Source organism: Leptodactylus fuscus, chromosome 7, assembly GCF_031893055.1.
Source record: "Leptodactylus fuscus isolate aLepFus1 chromosome 7, aLepFus1.hap2, whole genome shotgun sequence".
Taxonomy (NCBI): Eukaryota; Metazoa; Chordata; class Amphibia; order Anura; family Leptodactylidae; genus Leptodactylus; species Leptodactylus fuscus.
Window position 1 is genome coordinate 128218035 of NC_134271.1, and position 9143 is coordinate 128227177.

Below are 9143 nucleotides of genomic sequence, written 5' to 3' on the forward strand. Positions count from 1 at the left end.
CAGGCATGGAGAGGACCTGCTCTCTGCCTGACCGTGAGGGGAGGCCGCTGGAGCAGCGCTGCTCCAGCGGCCTCCCCAATCCACCGCTCGGTGATGCTAAGCCAGTCCAGGACAGTCCAGGACAGCTTGTCCTGGACTGGCTTAGGTAAGCAAAAATGCTGCCCTCCCCGGGGCCCTGACATAGCGCCGCCTGAGGCGGTTGCTTTAGGTCGCCTCATGGGAGGTGCGGCGCTGACTAGGCCCATTCATTTGGGCCTAATCCGGAACGGAATGCTGCAACTGGATACTGGTGCACTGCTAGCTGTTTTACTGACCGGAATATGAGGTGTTCTCCGCGTCAAATTCCAGTCCAAAAAACTCAGGTGTGAACCCGGCCTTAAGTTGCTGAGGTGCAAGCTATCCTCTTGTTGACGTCTCTTTAGTTATCGTCACTGGGCACAGAAATAGGCTATAGTCAATAGAACACGTGGTCATGCTAAATCTAATAGACATTAGTCTGTAGGCAATGTCAATACTCTAATCTATAACGTGTTACAAAGCCAAAATTAATTGTAACGATCCTAGATAGGAAGAAATTACAAGGGAAAGGTGAACCAGGCCCTTGAAGGCTATATCCATATTAGCAATATAATACCGAAATGTATCCTAAAACTAGTGACTGTTATAACTGATTTTCTTAGTGTTATGACACACCCCTTAGACACCCCTAGTGTCGATATAACTATTGTTAGTGAATGAAGAATTGTCTGGGTATATTCAGACGGTGCGATCAAGTCACATTTTTTTACAAAACCGCTATGTCTTGCCACAGTTATGCAAGCAGCGTGGCAAAAGTGTAATTCGACTTCACAATGCGAATACAGACTCACAGATGTTCCCCCTCTGGGATTCTCAGATAAATAGGCCAGTCTAAAAAAATTTTTGCAACAAATCAGTCATGTGTGAATTTTCTCTTACAGCCACAAAATTCAGATCCCTTGTGTTTATACAAAACTGAGCTTGGATCACAAGAAAATTGGTAATTAAGATTGGTTGGAGGCTCTGGATAAAATATAGAAAGACGATGCATAAATAGAAACGATATATAAGTAGAACAATTGTTAAACTAAAAAAGAAAAGAGAGTACAGATATAGAGTGGTAAGGGCTAGTTCATACGGGGGCAATGAGGCAGATTTTGACATGGAATTCGCCTCAAAATCTGCCTCCATACAATGGTGGTCTATGCAGACGGCTAGCTTTCCTTTTTCTGCTAGCAGTTTTTTGCTGCTAGCAGAATAAGAAGCGACATGACCTTTCTTCACGCAGATTCTGCCTGAGGAAAGCAATAGAAGTGAATGGGAGGTGAAAAACGCCTAGTGTTTTTTTGCAAAAAACACGACCGAAAACGCCTAGCGTTTTTTTTACAGTCCATTCACTTCAGGGGAGGGGAAAACCGCCTGGCATTTTCTGAAGCAGTTTTTACCAAAAACTGCTCCAAAAAACACCTCAAAGTCAAAAAACCACTTCCTAATTAGGAAGCGTTTTTTTTCGGGACCATAATAAGCCAGGCGGTTTTTACGTGTGAACTAGCTCTAAAAAGAGTGGCATATGTAGTTTTCATTCCTCTCTGATTCCAGGATCATGCAGGAAATATATAGAGAAGTAGTGACCTGTATTCGTATGAGTGAAGTGCTTTGGTTGTGATAGAATACCTATGTAGTATCTTTCTCCTGCAATTTCTGGTAACTCCTCCCCCTACCCCTCTCCATAGACTTCTACAGAAATGAGTCATGTGACCTGCAGTCCTTCTCAACACTAATAGGACAGTGATTTTACAGAGTGAAAGGTAGCTTAGCAGAGGAACAGCCTGGTAAGAGGCATTTCTCTCTGATAAGGCGTATTACAAAGCTTCTTATCAGTCCATATATGCAACTTTTGTTGAAAAGTTAGTGACCATTGAAATGGACATTTATGGCACATCCACAAACTGAGAACAATCCTCATCTATCTTTAGACCAGTGGTTCTTAACCGGGGTTCGATCGAACCCTAGGCCCTATGCACGGTTCATTTTGTGTACCAGTAAAAAAACATATACCTATGTCTTGAATTTGGAAAAAAATCATATATGAATGTGCCTATGAAACTGGTGGGTTCGGTACCTCAAACAACCACTGCTATAGACCTATCCCCAGATTGGGAGTCCCCTAACCCTTGAGCCAAACACACCTATTTTCAGAACTGACATAGAAGTGAATGGAAACAGTCCTCTCCATTTACAGCAGGTTGGAAGGTTAGAGGGTCCCCATTCTGGAGATAAATGTAGGTTTCAGAGGTGGGATCCAGCAGATACTTACTTCCTTAGCACACACACAATCTAACAGAGAATAACATCAGGATGTCCTACCTTGTTCAGATCTCAGCGACCTTCTTCTCACACTGCGTTACACCCCACACATGTAGCTTATATGTGTGCATAGATCTATGTGCAGAAATCACGGCTCCAGTAGACAACAATCCAAGGTTTTGATTGCTAGCCTTGTTGGCTCTAGGCTAATACGCCGAGAGGCAGGTTTGAAGCAAATTCCCAAAAAGTGAAAAAACTCGGCCTTACCCATTAATTTGTGTATATTAACCCCTCTCATTCTGCTGCCTGCTAGATAAAGTCTCTGCAGACTCTTGGGCTGAGTCTCATCTGCTGAACCTGACTGCACGCTGTAGCTTGTCTGGGACAAGGAGTGACGTGGTAACTTTATACCTGCAGGGGCCAAACAGCTACACTTTCTTAAAGGAAATGAACCAGAAAAAATTCCAAGGTATGTCATTTACCACAATGTGTGGCACAATAGGCCTAGGTATATATGAGTTATTCATGTTGTATGGTCCAGACTGGGTGGAACAGGTGCAGGGTTGTGCCACAGGATGTACCTGGATGTGGTTATGGCTACACCAAGTCCCATAGGTCACCAGGGCTTTTACTTCTTATAGGTGAAACCGATTATTTTCAGCTAGATGTATTTACTGGCTATGTGGTTTTACTCTAAGGGCCCTTGCACATGACCGAGTCTTGTCCATTGGAAACTGTCCGTGTATGGGCAGTAGGACCCGGACTGAAATCGGGGGCCATTGCATCATAGTCAGGTATAATACAGAGAGCTCCGGAACAGCCCAATCGCTACATTAATAAACCAACAATATTCCATGGATGGGACAACAGTGTGAACAACTCCAATTCATTTCATCTGTATCACATGGTAAGGGCCCTTGCACATGGCCAGTAATGAGATACAGATTAAATGAATTGGCGTTGTTCACACTGAGATCATTATCAGGCAGAAAAAAATCTGCTAAAAAAAACCCTCATTGTGAAATATCCTAACTAAAAAGTGAAAGCACTGGCAGCCTAGGAACTGCATCAGGCACCTTGTGCGGCAGCAACCTAAGCTATGGTAGTGGAGACCCGCACATGAAACTGCTCAAATTGTTCCCTAATGTCCCAAAGGGTCCTCCACACATCCCAACCCTATAAAAGGGATTAATATGAGACCTCCTACAGAAGGCTGTGCTATGGCTGTAATGGGGCATCTAATTTATAGGAAAAAAACATGTGATAATATAAAGGTTTGTTCTACTAACAATACATCACTACCGAATGCAAGAAAACTCTTTTATTTCAGAGTAATGAAATGTTTTCAACTTTAAAGGGGTATCCGGTTCGCCTATGTTTCACCATGTGCAGGAGGCCTTAGTACCCTCTAACACTAGAGGTTCACACTCTTTTTTGGGTCCACTTGGGGATCCAAAAAACGGAAACCTAACTCACTTAAAAAGTGGTTACCCACAGAAATCCGGACTCTATAGACTTGCTTGCAGGACGTTTCTCCACATTTTTTCAAGCGGAATGGGGGATGGAAACCCCCAATAGAGAACAAGCGCTGTGAATCTAGCCTTACCCTTCGTTCACATCTGCGTTTGGTATTCCATTCGGGGAGTCCGTATGAGCACCCCCCGAATGGAAAACCGAATGCAACTGCAAGCAGTGTGCCAGTGAAAGCACACGGACCCCATAGATTATAATGGGGTCTGTGTGCTGGCCACGAGATCTCCGCACGAGTCATGCGGGCAGGAAAGTAGATTATGAAGTACTTTCCTGTCCGCATGTTCCCTGCGGAGATCTGGCGGCAACAGGGCCGCACCTCTAATGAGGCAAGGTGAGGCAGCCACTTCAGGCGGCACTTTCAGAGAGAGCGGCAGCCACGGGACTTTTTTTTTTTTTTCCTAAACATTTAAAGTTAAAGGACCTCTGATGATGTCATTAAAGGTACTTTAAAGACTTGCAATTTGGCATCTATCTAGGACCTAGATTGCAAATCAGCTAAAGTACCTGTGATGACATCATCACAGGTCCTATAGTTCACGAAGCTATCAGCAGACTCGTCAGTGGGCGGAGCTACGCAGAACAGTGCAGTGTAACACAGACAGAGCAAGCTGCCGGGAATGGAACATTGAAGGAAGATAAGAAGGTAAGAAGAGACAGCATGTGTGAGCAAGAGGAGGGAACTGGGGGAAGACAGAGGGGTGAATTAAACTGGGGGCCAACTGGAGGAGGATATTAAACCATGGGGGGTAGCTGGAAGGGGACATGTCTGTCTCCAGCTGCCCCATTTTGAATGTCCCCCCACCCCTGCAACCTCTATTATACCCCACAGTGGCCCCCTGCAACTTCTATTATGCCCTACAGCCGCTGTGGGGCATGATTGTTGTTGCAGGGGTCCGCTGTGGGATATATATATATATATATATATATATATATGGGGGTTGGGTGCATGGAGAAGTGAGGAGTCAAAGATATCTGTGTTGCAAACTTTACAGAGTCAAGTCACAGTTGGAAGAAGTGGTCATGACGATCCTGGAAATGTGGGAAGACGTCTCCTGTAAGTAACAAAATATTATTGCACTATATTCACTGTAATGTTACCGCTAGGACACACACCTTCCCCCGCTACCTGATGTGGACGATCAAAAGAAAAACCTAATCGTGGCCCCCCCCCAGTAACAACCCTGACCCCCCTTTCCTCAGTCTGGGGGGGAGGGGGGGGGCGTCTTTTGATTGTCTGCCTCAGGCAGCAGAGGGGCTAGGTTCACCACTGGGTGGTAAGCACACGGACCCCATTATAGTCTATGGGATCCATGTGCTTTCACTGGCCCACCACTTGCAGTTGCATTCAGTATTCCGTTCAGGGGGGAGGTCCCCATGCGGAATACGAACACTGATGTGAACGAGACCTTACTCAGGCCAGTTGGTGTTTCCTAGGAAAGGTTGTTCCCAGTTATTGGCCCATATATGAGTACATTTACGTGTTCCGGTTTTTGTGTGCAGTTTTCGAAGCCAAAATTAAGTATGGATTGTAATGGAAGAGAAAGAGTAAGGCTAAGGTAGAAACACAGCTTTTTTTGTTGCGGTTTTTTGAGCCAAAGCCAGCACTAGATTGAGTAGTAGGTAGAAGTATAAGAGCTTTCTATATAGTTCCGATTCTTTTTGTGGCCATCCTTGGCTTTGCCTCCAAAAAACGCAACAAAATCTGCAACAAAAAAAGCTGGGGCCTTAGCCTAAAGGACAGGCGATGGACCTCCTCTTTATTCATCATGAAAAATTCATTCAACCCTATAAAATAACAATGGTGGGTCCATGTTAAGCTAACAGGGGATGGGGGAGAATGAACGTCCCTAGGAATATCTATTTCCGATCATTCCCTGCTCAGGGAGAACTGACACTATAAAGATAAAGCCTGCAGAGGGGAAAACTTCTAAGAAGTCCCATCATGGTCAGAAATGTGTTATTCTTCATGTATGACTGTACTCGTAAGTTATCCAAAGATTGTTGAAAGGTTAGGTATGTTTTTTCCATGGTTAAAAAATGAAACATAAGATTTACTAGGAAGTACTTATAGTCTTATACTCTCAATGATTAACCTATTAATGATTAACCGGAAAACGCCTTCCATCAAATATACATGGCAGAGCTCCGTATGGTGCCTCACACTCCCATACCAAAACTGGGAACACATCCTAAAGGAAGTATGAACGACAGTGGTGAGGTCATGTGGGGTCACTGATCATTTACATATGCAGGTCTATACTGGCTTTTTTTGAAGATTTTTATGCATTATTATCTACACAGTGTCATCCAACCAGGGGTATAACTAGCGGGGTAGCAGCAGTAGCCACTGCCACAGGGCCCGGGACATTAGGAAGCCCAGCGGGCCCCTGATTTATTTATTTATTTATTTAAAATAGGCGGTTACCTGATCCTCGCTCCTGCTCACAGCCACCTGCGCTTCCCCTTCTGCAGATGTAGCTGTGAGTGGGAGTCAGGATTGGTAAGTAAGGTCGCAGGCCTGCAAACCCGACAAACACCGCTATCATTATACTCAGGGGTCTTTTCAGATCCATAGTATAATGATCAGAGGGCTAGAAGAGGTGAAGGAACATAAAAAAACACTGTTACTTACCTCTCCTGGGCTCCAGAAGGCTTTGGGCCTACTTGGTGACATCACGTGGACTGGGCTTGCATCATTATATGTTGCGACGCAAGCCTGGCTCAAGTGATGTCTTTTCCATCATTGAAGATGGCCGACATCAGTGAGGAGAGCTCCGCAGCCCAGGAGAGGTAAATAACAGTGTATTTTATGTTTTTATCCTTCTCTGGAACATTATACTCTGGGATCTGAAAATAATAATTGTTCCTGGGTGGGCCACTATGAGGCATAATAGTTTGTGCAGGGGCCACTATATGGGGGTCGGTTCGGGGGAGTTGGTCAGGGTGGGAGGGCCCCGCCATTCTTAGTCACGTCACTGCATACAACCCAAACTACTACATAGCACACTCCCACACTTGAGAGTAAGGCTGCACTAGCATACTTTCCAACAGTGAGATTGAGTGCTGCCTCAATAAAACCTTAAGGTTTTTGGGTGATTTTTGTTGGAGCAGCTTTCAAGAAATCACACTGATGGATAGTGGGTCTTCCCCACGCGTCCTTAATTTCTTAGAGTTTGGGCTGCAACTAACAGTATTATATATGAATGATATTGTGGGATAAGCCCTGCAGTCAGGTCAAGAACTGTGGTTACAATATCAATTATTAATGAAGCCTTAGGCTCTGTTCACACAGGGATTTTTGGACCAGATTTTGACGCGGCGGCCGCCTCAGAATCCGGTGTAAAAAACGGCTAGCTGCAACTGGATGCTGGTGCACTGCACACCGGCATCCAGTCGCGGCATTCTGCTCCCGATTAGGCCCAAATGAATGGGCCTAGACAGGAGGGAGGTGCGTCGCCACGGACGCTGCGACGGATTCCGCCGCAGAATCCGCGGCAAGAAAGGGCAGTTTGCTGCCTTTTTCCGTGAGCTGCTAGCGGAAAAATGAAGTGAACGGCTCCCATTGAAATCAGTTCATCAAGTATACTCTTTAAGATATTACATGATTTAGGATTAGATACTCCTTTAACAGTCCCACCATGGCGAAATTCAGTGTGTAGTCTAAGGCTAGGTTCGCGTTTGTGCTGGGTTCTCCATCGTTTGGGTCCACCATGTGAGCCCAATGATAAAACAGTGGATACACACAGACACCGGCGGACCCCATTGATTATAATGGGGTCCGCCAGTTTCTTTTCGCCGATTTGCAGCGGTTTCTGCAATGGAGTCTCTTAAGGAGACTGGTGTGGATGTGAACTTAGCTTAAGAAACTATAATAGGTCCATGATATGTCTAGCCTGTTCGTATGCCATATTTATTGGAATTTTTGCACTATAATAGTGAATGCGCTCCAATGTATATAGCATTATCATACCATGCTTCCAGATATATCACCCTGCTGTCTTCAATAAAACCATGCTATGATATATATGATAAGAAGGTGTCATGTATGAGATGACATGGGATACACGGTACCTGTGTCCCGGGAGACTGCAACCTATGAAGTGCTGGATCCACTATAGCGGATGTAGATTCGCCATTCCCATATAAACACGAGGAAATATTCTCCAAACAGAGCGCAGGAGTGAAAACCGGAGACGCTTCCTCATTGTGAGCCAGGACACCTGCTGAGTTACTTCTCTATAGCCCGTCAAACGAGAGGCGAAGGTCAACACCTTCCCTCCACAGCGGAACAAAGCAGACGTAGCCTCCGATAAGGGACAATTCCTCGCCGACGTCCTCCAACAACACAAGACCAAGTAATATGTCCGGCCATCCAAAGGTGCGTCCTTTGCTGTAGAAGCCTTGATCCCTCCTTTAATGACTCTTCTCCAACCTGTTCTTTTTTGGAACCTTCTGAGTCAAACGTTGCCTGGGAATTTTACTACAGCCTCTAGTTGCCATGGGAAGGCGGCTGATGTCATTGGCATGAATGAGACCCTGCAAATTCACAACTCAGACAGGAATAGAAGCGCTCAGCCTTCACTTAACCCCCTCATCCCCTAAAGCGGGGGGGTGGTCTGAGCCATTACCTTCAGCGAGATGTTAAACGCCCGCACGGTGAAAGGGTTAATCTGCGCTGACCAGTGTAATAGCCCTATTATTACGCCTCTGTGCCTATAAAAAGTCAAATATTGCATCTCCTTATTGCAAAATCATCCAACGTTCCGTATTCTATGCAAAAGTCCATTTTTCGTTAGCGATTCCGTTTCAGGAGAGGAGTCGCTATCTCTACTTTAAGCCTATAATTACATTACGAAAAAAATCCACTTGACACAGTTTCTCGGCTGTTTCTATAGTAACCACTGGCAGATACATAAAATCGGCGGCTGACTATATAATACACAGATGGATCTGGGGGGTATGGCGGGCGCAGGGTACCTACGCTGGGACGTATGCTTAAGGGGTTAATCGGGGCATAAATTATTCATGGTATACATTTTGTGCATGTATAATGTTCTGTATGCTGTGCCACATAAACAGCCAAGAATATCGCGCCGAAGGATTTGCATTATATTCTCTAAGCCTGTGTTCACGGGATATTTTTATTTTATTTATTGAGTTAATTGTTTATTAAAAAAACTGCCACGTGAACAGTAGACTGAGTTTACAAGATAGTGTACTAAATCTCGAAAAGCTGCGTCTTAAGATGGTTAAGATGTTTTTCAGATAATATAATTATATGCCGG

General features: G+C 44.9%; 1 protein-coding gene across 1 annotated transcript in view; it reads right to left on the reverse strand.

Moving 5' to 3' along the window:
- PAK6 (p21 (RAC1) activated kinase 6) overlaps positions 1-8339 on the reverse strand; it is a 54496-nt gene extending 46157 nt beyond the window's left edge. Inside the window, exon 1 of the mRNA XM_075283028.1 lies at positions 7930-8339. The gene's annotated coding sequence lies outside the window, so the exon portion shown is untranslated. The remainder of the gene's footprint in view (positions 1-7929) is intronic.
- Between the last annotated feature and the right edge of the window lie 804 nt (positions 8340-9143).